This window comes from Oncorhynchus kisutch, linkage group LG22 (genome assembly GCF_002021735.2).
Source record: "Oncorhynchus kisutch isolate 150728-3 linkage group LG22, Okis_V2, whole genome shotgun sequence".
NCBI classification, from domain to species: domain Eukaryota; kingdom Metazoa; phylum Chordata; class Actinopteri; order Salmoniformes; family Salmonidae; genus Oncorhynchus; species Oncorhynchus kisutch.
In genome coordinates this window covers 34,762,535-34,776,705 of record NC_034195.2, presented here as the reverse complement: position 1 = coordinate 34,776,705, position 14,171 = coordinate 34,762,535, and the positions used below count along the sequence as shown (strand labels likewise).

Genomic DNA, 14,171 nt, shown 5'->3' with positions numbered 1-14,171 from the left:
GTGTAATTAATAACTTCATCACGCTCAAAGGGATATTCAATGTCTCCTTTAATTACAGGTGCCCCTCTTTACGAGGCAACGGAAAACCTCCATGGTCTTTGTGGTTGAATCTGTTTGAAATTCACTGCTCGACCAAGGGACTATAATTGTATATGTAGGGTATAAAGGTGAGGTAGTCATAAAAAAAACATGGTAAACAATATTATTGCACACAGAGTCCATGAAATTTCTTATGTCCCCAGAAACAATGCAAACGTTTTTTATAATCAATCCTCAGGTTGTTTTTAAAATATATAATCGATAATATATCAACCGCAAATATCTTATATCTAGAGAAAAGCAATAGATGTCCAAACTCTGTTGCGTGAGCAAACTCAAGTGACCACATGTTATCTTCCTGGCTCATTTTTCAAAATAAAAGCCTGAAACTATATCTGAAGACTGTTGACACCTTGAGGAAGCTATAGGAAAAGGAATCTGGTTGAAATCCCTTTAAATGGATCACAGGGAGGCTATGGAACATGGAGTTTTCAAAATAGAAGCCACTTCCTGGTTTGATTACCTGCAATATCAGTTCTGTTATACTCACAGACAATATTTTGACAGTTTTGGAAACTTTAGAGTGTTTTACTTTGGGAATGCTATTTTTCCAAACATAAAAATAGTGCCCCCTAGCTTCAAGAGTTAAGCACATGTTTTACTCCTGAACTTATTTAGGCTTACCTTAACTTAACATTGACACTACTGTGGAAAGCATCAGAGTCAATAAAGGCCAGCAACCCTGTGGAATTCTTTCGACACCTTGTAGAGTCCATGCCACAACAAATTGAGGCTGTTCAGAGTGCAAAAGGGGGTGCACCTCTATTAGGAAGGTGTTCCTAATGTTTTGTACACTCAGTGAATATTCACTTAAAATATGTATTTATTGAAACTACAATATCACCTGGTGATATTATGTCATAGAAAAAAATCTTTCAAAATGCGGTAACCTTAGCAGTTGTGCTTGATTGTAAGAACCCTATGGCTGTGCAATGGCATAGCCTTGTTTTGCTAATTTAGCAGACAGTATACATATTTACAGAGCCCTTATCACAGTCAAAAATCACAAGGCAATATAACAGAATAAAATGGAACAGAATATTTTCAATTTAGTTTATTCTGCCTGTTATTTGGAATTTTCTAAATGGACAATTCCATATCGAAAACTGCATGGTGATGAACTACTGCCACAACATCTGTTTGGTGAGTAGGCCTAGGCTTAATGATTCTGAAGAAAACATTATCTTTGTCTTCATCGAACCAATGTTTTTGCATATTTTGAGTGTGTAACGAATCTATGTTTAGGGGGGTTATAGTGTAGCCCTAGGCTAACCAATTCTAAATGGCGCTAGCAGATTGCGAAGTAGCCTAATCGAAAAATAGATGGGACACAATTCTTTTAAAACTGCATCTTGTTGTTGGAACTTCAATCAACCAGTTCATTTTGGCATGGAATGTAGCATGGGTACCCCATCAGTTAGATACATTTTTATAAGCATGTGCAGTGCCTTCAGAAAGTGTTCACACCCCTTAACTTTTTCCACATTTTGCTGCATCATGTTATGGGTATGCTTGTAATAGTTAAGGACTGGGGAGTTGTTCAGGATACAAAATAAATGGAATGGCGCAAAGCACAGGCAAATTCTGGAGGAGAACCTGGTTCAGCTTCCCACCAGACGCTGGGAGATGAATTTACCTTTCAGCAAGACAATAATCTAAAACACAAGGCAAAATATACACTGGAGTTGCTTACATTCAATGTTCCCGAGTGGCGCCATGATTGGCTCAGAGTTCTGTCACTCATTTGGACCTGAAGATCACTGCCGTCATAATTCACTTAATTTTTTTTCCAAGTCCCCAGTTGTCTTGAAAGCACCACGAATCCAGTGATTGCCAACCTTTGATGGCAAAGTTTGATTACAAAATTTGCCACAAGAAGGACCACCACCTTCCTGTTCAAGTGAGCACAGCACAACAAGGTGAGTTCAAAAATGGCTTGTATGCTTCTGCATAAATGATGTAATTTACCAGGGAGATATGAATACTGTAGCTAAGAAAGTAATACTAAGTGTATGTTGTGTAGTAAGCTGTTAGTAGCCCATGTGCCTCACCCTAATAATTTGGTCCCTTTCCCCCACATAACTTAGCCTACTGTTCTGACTAGGTGGTACACATGTAGCCTTATAGCCTGTTTTAAAGAATGTAATCATTAAATATTGTAAGAGCTTTCGGTGTCTGCTTTATATGCCTCCTTTATTTATCCTACGGTTCTGACTTGGTGTACAGGGAGAATGCTGTAAAAATGCCCCATGTTCTGAATTCTGTCACTGTACATTTCAAAAGTGCTGAACTAATAGTTATATTGACTACGTCCGTCCTAGCTCGCTCATTAATGTCTTATTCTAAATTACGGATTGCCTTTTATCCACTCGTCGTCCCCTTATGCCGTAATTTGTACATCTCATTTGAACGTAGAAACCACATTTGTTTAACCCCTGTGTAGTCTTAACATGCTGTATATGCCCCTTGTCCTAAGTGTAAAAAATAACCCGCTTTCACTAAACCCCTAAAATAAAGCAACTTAATTGAATTTTAAACCCCAAATCTATTTTGCATGAAAAGATAACCTGTCATTCATCACAAACTTTGTGAATATCTGGGTTTTCCCTCTTCACAATGCAGAAAGACTGCATTTAATCAGTGGACACCACTCTTTTTAATTACAACACACCTGTCATAATTGTTTTCTTTGCTAAAGTAGAGGTTTATTATTATTATTATTGCTAAAGGTACTGCATAGCTGTAAACATATATTTTTTGCAAGAACTTGCAATTGTATAGCATAAGAAAGTAGCAGAACGTAGTTTTGAATGCATTTATTTGAAGGGAAACAATAACAGTCTTGAACTTTTTTGGCAACATAGAGATATATTCTTATATACTGTGCAATGATGAATTCAACTACAAAATACTAGTCTTCTCCCATTTTTGTAACCATTGCCCCCACCCACAAGGTATATAAACAACATGAATAAAAAATAATAAAATAAGGTAATAGATACAAAACAAAAATGGGAAAATATAAATCAATCAACTCTAATTAGCACATGTAAGACAGTATGCAAGTGTGTGTGCATGGACTTTGCAGATGTATTTCTCTCATGTGCAGCACAGAGTATTTGTTTTCCATTCCTTCTTTGGGGGGCAGAATTGGCATCTCTTCCTCGTGCCTGCCCCAGCTGCAGCCTCAGGTGGATCAGGACAAGATTCAGCCCCCTGAACAGCTTTCACAAGCGCTGCAGAGGCTGCTGTGTGGGGGAGGCGCTCCCTTCTTTGAATATGTGAGGTTACAAGTGCCCTTCCCTGCTGCTCCAGGAGGTAAAGGCACTTGTTCCACTTATCAAGCATCCTGGTAGGGTTTATCTTGTTCCATATCACAAAGGCATTGTATGAGGACACATCAATGATGTTATGGAAGATGACCAGGGGCCAGCGGGCAGTCATCCTCCTGCAGCTGTAAGTTCTCATCATCTTGTCCAGGTTGTCCTCTCTTGTGGTTGTAGTCCAGGATGATGGCTGGCTTCCTGTCCTCACGATCATTGATCTTAGCTGTTTTATGCAGTGTGCTCAGGAAGACCACATTATTGTTCGTTTTTGGGAGGTAAGAAACTAGAGTGGTGGCAGGGGTGAAGGCAAACTTTGATGAGAAGGCCTCTCTCCCCCTTGTTGCGAGGGGTGCAGGGGTGTAGCTCAGGCTTGTTCTTTCTAACTGTGCCAACCATGGTGATCTTCCTCTTCAGGAACTGCTGGCTGAGTTCAATTAGTAGCACACATCATCTCATTTTCTCATTGTGTGTGTGTGTGTGTCTTTGTGTTTTTTGTGGTGTGTAAATCATTGTATAATGACTCTAAGACAATCTTTGTACCCTGGTGGTGTACAGCTTTCATGGAAATATGAACAAAGGCAATGTTTCACTTTTCTAATGTTGGGGTCACTCTAGGAAAAGTCATCAAATTTCAAGTTGAAAAAATATCATTTAGGGGGATTTCTCTGCTGTTAAACATAGTGGGGGGTTTTGACCCTTAAGACAACACAAGGGTTAAGCAAGTCAGCCATATCAGCTATGTTTTTTTAAAGGCAATAAATTAGGCTTAATGAACTGTTTCGCTGCCAGACAAGTCTCCACTGATAGCCAGATGTAGCGGTGGTAAGGATTCACTCCATGGTTCTGAAAAGAAAGCTCTGCTGTTGGGACAGCTTTATTTAGGCCCTAACAGTTTGTGGGCACCGTTTGTCACCGCTATAGTGCAATTAATGTATTCTTAGTGTTATGTTGTGTCGTGGCTTTGCTGGCATGCGGTTTGCCCCACCAAGCTTTACATGCTTAAATCACCACTGCATAGGGGACAACACAGAGAATTAAGATCATTTAATATTGCTATCAAAGCGCTAAGGAGAGTAAATATCAAGGGGCTAACTTAGTAAGCGAGAGTCAAATACTTGAACTTGATACTTTTTTTTAGTTACATAATCATACTTCCACAATGACTAAGGAATTAGCGCATCTTTGGTACTACTGTATGCTTTGTTGTTTCCTGGAACTGCATAAAGGAAGATTATTGGAACTGAGATATCAATTTCTATTGTGATAGGACACCACGGCCTGTCAAAGGCCACCCCGAAACCCAGGTCTCTTTGGACCTCCCTTCAGGCCAATGAGGAGTCATGTCCCTGTCACTAAATCCCATGCTCCGCCCCTCCCCATCAGACTGGGCGGAGTCAGGCCCTGCGGCTAATCCAGGATTAGCCTGTAGCCCCTGGTTGTCTCTTTCTCTTCTTTTGCCTCTTGTTCTGCTCTCACCTGCCAATTTATTTACAGTCTCCGTGGTTTCTGGCCATCCTCACGTTTGCTCGCTTTCGGCTGCTGGCTCACCCTGAAAGGAGAAGAGAGGAAAAATTACTCATTATGAATACTTAAAAAAAGAGAAAATAATGGCTGTGTTTACAATGACAAGCCAAGCTGCTTGGATGACACTTGGTTTTGTGGGATCCTCACTTGGCAACTGTGGCTAGCGGAGTGCATTGGTACTGCGTAGAGGGTGCCAAGGTCTTTGTTGAAGCGGGGCGAGTGTAGTACCGCCAAAGCAAGGGCTTAGCGAAAGGAAATGTTCTACCGGATAGGCATGGAATCACAGAGACTCTTATTAGTACATCCCACTCCAGCTATAGACCTTTAAAAATACATTACTGACACAGAATTCTGGCTAGGCCTATATCGAGTATCGCTGGAGACTACGTTGGCAGACTGAACCTGTTTTCATTAACCATGTGGAAACCATAAAAATCTTATCCACCCACATGACAAAAAAATAACTCATACCTCCCCAAACCCCTTTCTTCTCCAAAAATATCTCTCTACATTCCTGGCTTTATCCCCTGCCCCCTCCTCTCCCTTTCGGCTCTGCTGAGGCAGGTTTCGATGCTTTTGAGGAACCAAGCGTTACATAACTGGAGGAGCGAACGTCCAGCTGGGCCAAAAAGAAGACTTTCTACTCAGTGGGGGGTGGGCTGCTCCACATACCCCAGGGACAGCGGACAGTACACATCTAACCATAGACTGAGGAGAGGAAATAGAGGATCCACTCACTGAATAAATGATAGAGGAGTAAAAAAACACTGATAAAGCCCCTCATCCTTCCATCCATTAATGCAAAGGGACGAGTGTTAATAAGGGAGTGTTTGATCCTCAGGAACATAAAAGTAGAGGCCTTTCCGGACCGCTGGCCTTATTTTCAGACTGGGTTTACAGTGGACTTCTCTCCTCGTCCCCTCACCTTCATCTGCACTGTTCTGTACTGAAACAAAGAACAGGTGACAGTAATATGGTTGATCCCTATCCAGCACTTGCTTTCACCTGTACATTTCCTTCCCCTCAGAGCAGATGAAGGCAGGAGACATGGAGAGGAAGTCTCTGTAGACTATTGAGATCCCTTGTCAGGGTTTTCTCGCTTTCTCTCTATCTCATCCATGCTGCGGCCCAGTGGGCGCTGTTCCACAATATTGTTGCATTATTTGCAGGCGCACGCAGCTAATGGCATTAAAGCCTTGCGTAAGCCCAGAGCATCCAAATGTGTCTCTGTGTGTGTGACTTTGTCTGTGTGTGTTTGTGTGTGTTTGTGTGTGCGTGCATGGGTGTGTGTGTGTGTTTGAGAAATAGTATCGAGAGAGAACGAGTGTTTGTGAGTGTTTGTGTGTACAACAATGAACTCATCACACATCACACAATACACTCCCTGAGGGCCCAAACCAGTGCATCTCTCGCTCTCTCCCTCTTTTTCTCTCTGGAGCTAGCTGATGCCGCAAAGCATATATTCAACTGAGAGTGACTAATTATACTAACAAAGAAGATGACGGAGATGATGGATATGAGCATTGCCACACTAATCATCATCATCCTCATCCTCATCAACAATGATATCTTCATAAAACAAACACGCACACGCACACACACACACACACACACACACACACACACACACACACACACACACACACACACACACACACACACACACACACCTCCTACTTTGACAAAACACTGCATCATCACATTTCCAACTGTGGATCTAGAGTCATTGTCTCATAACGGGAATTTGTTCTCTCTAATGAGGACAGAGGAAAATACATATTCAAACATTATGTCAGAGAGAGAAGAGTACCAAGGCTGGAGAAGCCTCCTCTGTGTCTGGGTCCTACCATGGAAGGATGGGGAGATGCAACCTACAGTTCATTGATATGCGTTCACTGTTTGAACTATATATAGTTAATGCTAGAAGAACAGTATAGAGTACATGCTGTCTATTTCAGCTCAGCCACAAGATGGAGAGAGGTCAGGTTATTGCAGCTGATGCTCCGAGGAGGAGAATGAATGGAAAGAACAGCAGCATATATTTTGAATAGTTGTCAAGACATCTCTCAACATTAATAAAAAATCCTAACACTAAAGTCCTGAAATTGTATTCAAACCATTTCACTTTGATTTCTGTATGTTTCTGTGAAATGTGTTCTACCTTTCCATATGGGTGAATGGCACTCTAACCGATTATATCAAATGATGGGTCCTATGTATGGGATAAGCACAACAATTTACTGGTGTTTTTTTGGTCTACTGATAATAACCTCTGAATTCACCAACCCTTGAAGTAATTTTCCACACAATTTGCAACCTCAATTTCAACCCAATAAACCTAGAGATTGCAATACCTCCTCCAAGTCTCCAGAGACTTATGCTTGTACGCTACCACCTCCCCACTACAGCAGTAGGGCTAACATATACCATGCTCGTATCTTTCCCTCTCTCTATCTCTCCTGAACTCATGGACATAAGGTGTATCGCTCCAGGAGTAGAAGTCCAACAAATCAAGTGATGTCAGCAATCTGCGCTCCTTCTACTCCTCTGGCCGCCCTATCACCATCTGACCCACAGGTCACCCTCCATCACCCCGTGGAAATGACCAAGAAGTGTTGTCAGGCCCAATTAATGGGCAACACAGCTGCTTCTATAATTAAGGCTTGTGGTGGGGGGGTCGAGGCTGGGGTGGTGAAGGGTGAAGGTGAGGCCACCCTGGCCAGGAACAGGAGGTCCCGGAGGGGCTGTGAATGCTGAAATCACCTGGGCCGGTCCTCCTGTTAATCATCACCTAATGGTAAATCCATCTGTGTCTGGACCAGCTCTCTCACCAGGCCAGCGCACACACACACTGACCACACCACCAAGTAACAAGAGAGAGGGAGGGAGGAAGGGGAGAGGGGGATGAAATTGAAAGAGAGACAGAAAAGGAAGAAAGAGATGTATAGAGAAAGAGAGACAATAGTACACGTAGATGGAGATGTGTTTGGAGTGGAGAGAAGAATGAAGACATTGGGAGAAATAGATAAAATGAAGGGAGGGAATAGCCTGCTGTGTGTGCAATCCAGCTAATAAAGAATGTCTGGATGCCCCGCTGTTAGGACAATGTCTGAAGACCAGACAACATTTTGTGTCGAGACAACAAATGTCGATGAAACATTTGAAAGACTTGTAACTGAATAGCTGTTCATCACACATACTTCAAATATCTTTATGAAGGCACCAGGAGGTTGACTAGGAGTATAAGGTTGCGGGCCCGACATCAATCTTTGTGTTGCGGTCGTCATTTTTCGTGCTGTGGGTGGAAGCTGGAGGTCAGACAGACAACTTTGGGATGAAAATATTTTTGGGGTCCTGCAGATTATTAGGAAACGGGCTTCTTTCTTCTTGGCATGGGTTAGCATAGGTCTACCTTTTGTATTAATAGCACATATTTTTTGCATTATTCACAAACTCAAAATCCGCTGCTTCGACTTCAATCAGTCTACCTCTCCTCTTCTAGTTGTGTTCGCGAGATCAAGTGTGCCTGTAGTAGTCTGTATGTGTGGGCTCAATGCAATAGAGTAGGCTGCCTATGCATGGGCGGAGAATCACGTGGGGGTTATCTTTCCAAGGAAATAAACTTAAGTATGATTAGAAAAATTGTTTAGTACGGTGTCTGTAATTGAATATTAATCATGGAAAGAAGTGAAAGGGGCTCAACCAACATGAGTCGAGGTGCAGTCCAAAAATGTTTCAATAAATATTGATTACCAATGTATTTGTCTCTGCCTGCAAATCCTCATCCTAAAATGTAGGCTATATCCTATATGCAAAACATAAGAGAAAGTGCAAGTGACCCGCTGTCATCATGCTTGCTGCTTCAAGTTCAGTAGCCATGTGTGGTCTCATAGAGTAGGCTATTGCCTACGCATGGGCGCAGAATCACGGGGCAGTTCATCTGTCCACGGAAATGTACTTAATAAATATGATTAGGCTATAGTTTACTACATTGCCAAAAAATAAATATGTGTGTCTCCGTCTGAAAATTGAGAAAGTGCAAGTCTTTCCAACTCTACTCTCTTCAAACTAAGACTAGTAATACCGATAGCCTAATATAATGGGCCATGTGAGAATCTCTGGTAATTAATTTTTTTTCTTTTTTTTTTCTCTTAGGTTATTTTTGCTTATTTTGATATTAACTATAGGGCGCAGGTTTCCTGAGACTAAGCCTGGCAAGTGGTTGCGTCACATATCCTTCAAATAGCATTGCTGGACTGTGGTTGGGTTTGGGACCAGTTTTTTGCAGTGGGAGTCGTACAGAAAGCCAGCGGGGATGGGCGGGTGCAGTATGAAAAGCTGTGGGTGTGGGCGGGTGCAGTATGAAAAGCTGTGGGTGTGGGCGGGTGCAGTATGAAAAGCTGTGGGTGTGGGCAGGTGCAGTATGAAAAGCTGTGGGTGTGGGCGGGTGCAGTATGAAAAGCTGTGGGTGTGGGCGGGTTGAGTATGAAAAGCTGTGGGTGTGGGCGGGTTGAGTATGAAAAGCTGTGGGTGTGGGCGGGTGCAGTATGAAAAGCTGTGGGTGTGGGCGGGTGCAGTATGAAAAGCTGCGGGTGTGGGCGGGTGCAGTATGAAAAGCTGCGGGTGTGGGCGGGTGCAGTATGAAAAGCTGCGGGTGTGGGCGGGTGCAGTATGAAAAGCTGCGGGTGTGGGCGGGTGCAGTATGAAAAGCTGTGGGTGTGGGCAGGTGCAGTATGAAAAGCTGTGGGTGTGGGCGGGTGCAGTATGAAAAGCTGTGGGTATGGGCGGGTTGAGTATGAAAAGCTGTGGGTGTGGGCGGGTGCAGTATGAAAAGCTGCGGGTGTGGGCGGGTGCAGTATGAAAAGCTGCGGGTGTGGGCGGGTGCAGTATGAAAAGCTGCGGGTGTGGGCGGGTGCAGTATGAAAAGCTGCGGGTGTGGGCGGGTGCAGTATGAAAAGCTGCGGGTGTGGGCGGGTGCAGTATGAAAAGCTGCGGGTGTGGGCGGGTGCAGTATGAAAAGCTGCGGGTGTGAGCGGGTGCAGTATGAAAAGCTGCGGGTGTGGGCGGGTGCAGTATGAAAAGCTGCGGGTGTGAGCGGGTGCAGTATGAAAAGCTGCGGGTGTGGGCGGGGGCAGTATGAAAAGCTGCGGGTGTGGGCGGGTGCAGTATGAAAAACTGTGGGTGTGGGCGGGGGCAGTATGAAAAGCAGTGGGTGTGGGTGTGTGCAGTATGAAAAGCTGCGGGTGTGGGCGGGTGCAGTATGAAAAGCAGCGGGTGTGGGCGGGTGCAGTATGAAAAGCTGCGGGTGTGGGCGGGGGCAGTATGAAAAGCAGTGGGTGTGGGTGTGTGCAGTATGAAAAGCTGCGGGTGTGGGCGGGTGCAGTATGAAAAGCTGCGGGTGTGGGCGGGTGCAGTATGAAAAGCTGCGGGTGTGGGCGGGGGCAGTATGAAAAGCAGCGGGTGTGGGCTGGAGCAGTATGAAAAGCTGCGGGTGTGGGCGGGTGCAGTATGAAAAGCTGCGGGTGTGGGCGGGTGCAGTATGAAAAGCAGCGGGTGTGGGCAGGAGCAGTATGAAAAGCTGCAGGTGTGGGCGGGTGCAGTATGAAAAGCTGCGGGTGTGGGCGGGAGTGGGATGAAGAAATCACTCCCGTGCAGACCTCTAACTAGGAGGTTGGGGAGAAGCAGAGAGCTTTTCCAAGCTGCCAATGATAGTTATAATAGAGTCATAACTAGGACCTGACAGTGATCCATAACAATTGAATGTTGCTTTATTCTGTCTTGACGTGTCTCATATACAGACAGGGATTTATAAGTAATGCTGGTTTCTTTTATTATAATAAATATGTCTTGGGAGATGATGGTGATGAGATAAGGCAAATTAGGGATAAAGTGGGAATTAAGTGGGAATACATGTATCTGGAACAAAGAATATGATTTGGTAATTCTGTGTTAGAGGATCTGTGACTTCATTAAATTAAAATGCAGCTAAAGCTCTACTTTAATATGATTTGTAATTAACACATTTCCCAGCCATATACATAATTTCTCTTAAATTGTGCTTACAGGCTTTTCTGTTTTAACCTATTTTGTGAAACTGTCAAAGGCTTTTATGTGTATTGTATTGTAGTGTGTGTGTGTGTGTGTGTGTGTGTGTGTGTGTGTGTGTGTGTGTGTGTGTGTGTGTGTGTGTGTGTGTGTGTGTGTGTGTGTGTGTGTGTCTTTGTGGTTATTGTGGTGTGTAAATAATTTTAAAACAAAAATGACCCTTAGTCAATCTTTGTGACCTGGTGGTGTACAGCTTTCATGGAAATATGAACAAAAGCTATGTTTCACTGTGTGTGTGTGTGTGTGTGCATTATTTGCAACATGATGTGTTTACATGTTTCCTTGTAATCGCCTCTACTGACAACCAGCCTGTAATGCTGAAAAATACGACACCATTATGTTTCACACAGACAGGCTAATAGAGAGACAATGGTATGGTGTTTAGCCAGATGCCCTTCTCAGTCATTGACAATGAGGACAGAGAAGGCCTGCTTATTGTTATGTCGTTGACAGGCCTGCTGCATCTGGTCTTTCACAACATCTGTCAAGACCTCAGAAATGGCTGCCAGTCTTATAAAACCAATGACAAGAAGGACGATGAACAGCAACAATGCGTGATGGACATGACCTACCATTTTATTGCATTATCAGTTCCTAACTGCTCCAATGTATAACCACAATCATAGATTCTATTCAATGGTTTTACCACCCAGCGCTAATTCACAATTGTATTAACAAATGTGGATACTTAAGACACTGTGTTATGTAGTTCCAGAAGTAGGGAGGGATCGTTATTTGCCTGCCTGCCTGCCTAATATATATATATATATATATATAAATATATATATATATATATATATATATATATATATATATATACAAATAGAATTAACACAATCAGGAGAGAGATATAGTGTTAATATGTCTGATTAAGTGGCTGACTGAATTAGCATGTGGAGTGTAAGGAGGGTTTTGAAGGGAGTGAAAGAGTGGGAGGGAGGGATTATATAAAAAAAGATGTCATTACAGACGGACAGCGTCCCGCTGAGAAGATAATATTTCCTGGTTTTACCTCATCTAGTTACAGTGGGGCCCGTCTCTTCTCTTTGATAAATTATTTTTGACAAGGAAATGTTCCTCCGATTCATCTGACTGTGAAATTGATTCCTATTCACCCTTCTGTTTTAGGTTTTCAGTAGTACACATACCAGCTGTCAATTCTTCATGAAGGGGAAGATAATTGTTTTGGGCCCCTTGAAAACTTCAGATTCACAGAATAAATGATGAAACATTTTTACTGAGAGAGATACTGGTATTGAAGATGAGTGGGCCTTATGAACGTGCTTAACTGGGGAGAGGAGATATGAAGGCAGGTACAAAGATAATTTCCTCCTAAGAAGAGAGAAAAAAGGAGACAATGCCAAAAATTCAACAGGCAGAGGAAGAACATTGGGAAAAGTAGTTTGTGAAAAAGCAAAAAGCCGAGAAGATGAAAGCCCTATATGGTGAGGCACGGGGGAGAGGAGTTAATTAACAATATATGGAATCACCCACCCCTCAGAATGTTTGAGTCTCCAATGAAAGCCTGCCAAACACTGGGATATAGGAAGGTTTCAGGCTTTAAGCATGACACTGAGGGAGTCATCTGAAGACACATTACATGCACATTTCATATTACTTGTTTTAACTTTCTCATGGAGCATGCCAGCTGAGTTGTATAATACCCATAACATGTTTACTGTTGAAACTGGCCTCAAATTACATGTTTATTACAGCTGTTTTCTATGGACCTATGTGGGTGGAAAGGGATTAGGAAACAGAGAGAAGAGAAATAGCATAAGACTAGTGGAGAGGAGTGAGGGAGGGAAAGATCAAAATAGTAAAAAGAAAGGCAGAAGAGAGAACGTGATGAGGGAGGCATGGAGTAAAGGAGAGCAGAGGAGAGCAGTGGGGAGGAAGAGGAAAAAAGTTGAGAATGGCATAATGTATGATGGTAGAGGAGAGGAGAGGAGAGGAGAGGAGAGGAGAGGAGAGGAGAGGAGAGGAGAGGAGAGGAGAGGAGAGGAGAGGAGAGGAGAGGAGAGGAGAGGAGAGGAGAGGAGAGGAGAGGAGAGGAGAGGAGAGGAGAGGAGAGGAGAGGAGAGTATTTGGCTCGTGGTGATTCAGTAGGCCTACTCATCTGTCCACCACTGAGGCTAGTCTGGGTCACAGGGCGTGATGTCAGTCTGTCTCTCTGGGCCAGAGGAAGTGACCACATCGCTCACGACCACACACACACACACACACACACACACACACACACACACACACACACACACACACACACACAAACACACACACTTGCAGGACTGTGGAGCATACCGGGGCCATGAAGACTCAGGCTCCTGGTCTATCATCAAAGGGCCATGCTAAAGGACTGGGGTTGATTACAAATTAGAGCAACACCTCTGATGTTCCCCTCTCTTACTCCCAGGAGACTCCTCCAGGGATGGAAGTCCTGTTGGTTCCTCAGCTGCCTCACAGGTTGGCTGCTGCTTTTATTCTACATTTAACATGGTCACATAAAGCTGTTAAAGTTAAATAAAATTGTTTAACTGTGTAATAAAATCAACTGTGAATATCTGAACCATTAAGTGTTTATGCATTGATAATGTGCAGGCTGAACTAACTGCATAAAATATTTAATGGTTTGGGAAGTGACAGAGTGTGAACTGAAGATTCTGTCACTCCTTCTAACTGCCTCAGATCACAACACATCACTCTGTCCCTCCTAACTCTTACAACTCCAACAAACAGCCATTTCCACTGACTTCCATGTATCTAGCACACACACATATACAAGTTCCTCAATCCGGATTCTCTGTTTCAGGTGGGAGCAGCCAGTATTTGGGAGACTGAGGGCTAGATTCAATCAGATCAAGTGTTAACCAGCGACAGCAGCTACACGCATAGCAGATGTTTTGGTGGTGTCGGATGCGGCTAAAGCGGATCTGATTGAATCAAGCTTTGTGTGTCTCAGTTTGAGAGAAGCCTCCCAGAGCATGTAAGCCTTGTGTTTCCGCACGCTTACACCCTTCTTACACCTCTCTGCTCCTCCTCAGCCCAATCTCCAAATCCTCACAGACACGTCTCACCACAAAGTGTAACATCCCACACAAGTCTTGTCGAGAAGAGAAC

The 14,171-nt window shown here is 43.5% G+C and overlaps 1 protein-coding gene across 1 annotated transcript in view; it reads right to left on the bottom strand.

The window, feature by feature from the left end:
- Nucleotides 1-14,171, bottom strand: part of LOC109867802 (leucine-rich repeat-containing protein 4C) — a 96,156-nt gene that overhangs the window by 27,175 nt on the left and 54,810 nt on the right. The window contains exon 2 of the mRNA XM_020457102.2: nt 4,902-4,974. The gene's annotated coding sequence lies outside the window, so the exon portion shown is untranslated. The remainder of the gene's footprint in view (nt 1-4,901; nt 4,975-14,171) is intronic.